The sequence below is a fragment of the Lolium rigidum genome, chromosome 1 (genome assembly GCF_022539505.1).
Source record: "Lolium rigidum isolate FL_2022 chromosome 1, APGP_CSIRO_Lrig_0.1, whole genome shotgun sequence".
Classification (NCBI taxonomy): Eukaryota; Viridiplantae; Streptophyta; class Magnoliopsida; order Poales; family Poaceae; genus Lolium; species Lolium rigidum.
Genome location: NC_061508.1, coordinates 167,684,434 through 167,687,107, shown reverse-complemented (window position 1 = coordinate 167,687,107; position 2,674 = coordinate 167,684,434). Strand labels below are relative to the sequence as shown.

The 2,674-nt window shown below is 39.0% G+C and overlaps 1 long non-coding RNA gene across 1 annotated transcript; it reads right to left on the bottom strand.

The window, feature by feature from the left end:
* Positions 1-852: 852 nt before the first annotated feature.
* On the bottom strand, positions 853-2,232 carry LOC124682714. Its single transcript, XR_006996391.1, has 5 exons — positions 2,165-2,232; positions 2,045-2,088; positions 1,900-1,972; positions 1,213-1,312; positions 853-896 (listed from the first exon to the last, which is right to left on the bottom strand). It is a non-coding gene; the product is annotated as an uncharacterized LOC124682714 (long non-coding RNA).
* Positions 2,233-2,674: the final 442 nt, after the last annotated feature.

The following is a 2,674-nucleotide window of genomic DNA, read 5'->3' as shown; positions in this document are numbered from 1 at the left end:
AACAACAAAGAGTCCCTAGTATGCCTCTTATCTAGCTTGTTGATTAATGGATGATTAGTTTCATAATCATGAACATTGGATGTTATTAATAACAAGGTTATATCATTGTATGAATGATGTAATGGACACACCCAATTAAGCGTAGCATTAGATCTCGTCATTAAGTTATTTGCTATAAGCTTTCGATACATAGTTACCTAGTCCTTATGACCATGAGATCATGTAAATCACTTATACCGGAAAGGTACTTTGATTACATCAAACGCCCACTGCGTAAATGGGTGGTTATAAAGGTGGGATTAAGTATCTGGAAAGTATGAGTTGAGGCATATGGATCAACAGTGGGATTTGTCCATCCCGATGACGGATAGATATACTCTGGGCCCTCTCGGTGGAATGTCGTCTAATGTCTTGCAAGCATCCATCCGCCAACACTAATCTTATAATTAGCGGCGTCCGCGTCCGCTGATTCTCCTGGCCGTTGTTTCCGGCGGACAAGCTGGCCGCCTGCTGCTAGCTTTCACAAGTAACGGAGCCGTATACTTTTTGATGGAATGGCTACAATTTTATGAACTCTCAGGTTCTCAATACAATCAGGATGAATCATAAACCATTTATTTGCATAACTCTAAACCGGAACCTACAGAACTCAGCTGAACATAACCTCGTATAGCCAAGTTGGATCAGGGTTATGTCATCGAATACAGAAATTACTTCAAGTTTGATCACATAGTCACTTTAACAACCACATGGGTCTCACCAAAACTTCAACAAGTTTACTAGCATAGTACTCTGAACAAAAAACTAAAGCACATAAATTAAGCCTTGAACGAAGGATCCATTCCTCTAATGCAGGTACAATTCTCAGTCACAAACATGAAGAGTCTTCAACGGTACTGTAAGGAAAAGAATGACAAGTTAAAAGACTTTACACAGATAAGAGGTTCTGAACTATACTTTCACCTACAAGTGTAATTGTAGTGAACACAGAATGCAATAGAAAACCAAATAGTGCATATAATTGTAGTTATCACAGCCTTATTTGACAGATTTGATTCAAGGATCACAAGAACACTAGATTATCTGTAACTCACAACTGTAAAAGAGGAGCCTTAACATCCTAAGGATACAACAGTTCAAGAAAACGATACCTAATGAAGTACTCAAAACTTGCTGAAGAACTCACTAAAGAGCAGGATAAGGCAAGTATACCTTGATGAAACCAATGTCCTTGGCATTGCTGCAGAAGCACTGCCTGCAGCACATGAGCCCGTACTTCCTGATCAGACCATGAGAGTTGCCACAGACCCGGCTGGCAAAAATGAACAAGCTAGTCAGTACAGAACAACTCATAACATACTTAAAACATAGTTGAAGCTAACATTGTCATCACTTGTAATCTAAAATGAAACAAACAAAGAGCAGGAATACAATTAACTGAAATGGATATATGTTGACAGCACCACATATAAAAGGTTTTAACTTCACTGTCACATACATCATAGTTAAAAGTATAAATTAAGTCAAGGAGTTCAAGCACAGTTTCTAGCAGAGGTAGATATATTAGTCTTGCAAGCACCGCCATCAAACAACATCAGACTAGCAGGAAGAACATGATTTCCTAGCCAACAGCTGGTTCAATCTACAACTAAATAAACCAAAATAGTCTGCATAGAAGGGAAGGCAGAGGCAACGGGGTGTACTAATCAAAAGAGGAGCATCTGCAAACTCACAGTAGGTGCTACATGAGATAGACAAGACAGGAAACTACATTTTCTTTATTTTTCTACACTAATGGTCTGGGTGGAAATAACTTATACATGCAGCAACCGAACCTAATCTTGACAGATTGGATTTCATGAAACCATTAAGTTACACAATGACCATGAAAATGTTTACCTGATTGTTGAGTTCCACAAGCTAATTCTGTTGGCGCAGTCTCTTCATGGCACTCGCTTTCTTGGTAGAAAATCTGCCAGTTAGTTTGAGGCATGTGAGACAAAGATGATTTATTTACTCACATTCAGTATTAGCTATAAGTTACCAAGTATTCTTCCTCCTCAACATCTTTATTGGTTGTTTTAGGATCTGAAGAATTGCAAAATCATAAGTCAGTAATAAAGTTGAGATTTTAATTCTACCATTCAGTATTAGAAAAACTTACCATCAGCCTTTAGCCAATCTTGGAGGCATATCAGCGCCTCGACCGTGTCACTCTTTAGCATGTTCCTCTGATCACTAATTGTTCTCCCACCAGCACTAAAAGACGACTCTGATGCCACCGTTGATGCTTGAATAGCAAGCACATCACGAGCAATGCAAGATAGAACTGGGTACTCAGGACTGTGTAATTTCCACCAACCCAATATGTCAAAATCTTTTTCTTGGGGGTATAAATCTTCACTCAAGTACCTATCAAGCTCATTTGTTGCTTGCTTCTTCTGCACTCTCAGATGAGCTTCCCAATGAGCTAGTGGATTATCAATGTCTGCAACCTCATCAACATCAACTTCTTCTGAAGGATCGACAAAAGACTCTCCCAGGGAGTAATCTTCAAATAGACTCTTCATAGTCATGTCCACCTTTTCAAGGTGCTCTGCTGCATTATCTCCAAATGCTTGTCTGATGCGAAATTTAACAAACTCAAATTTGTATCTTGGATCAAGGATCACTG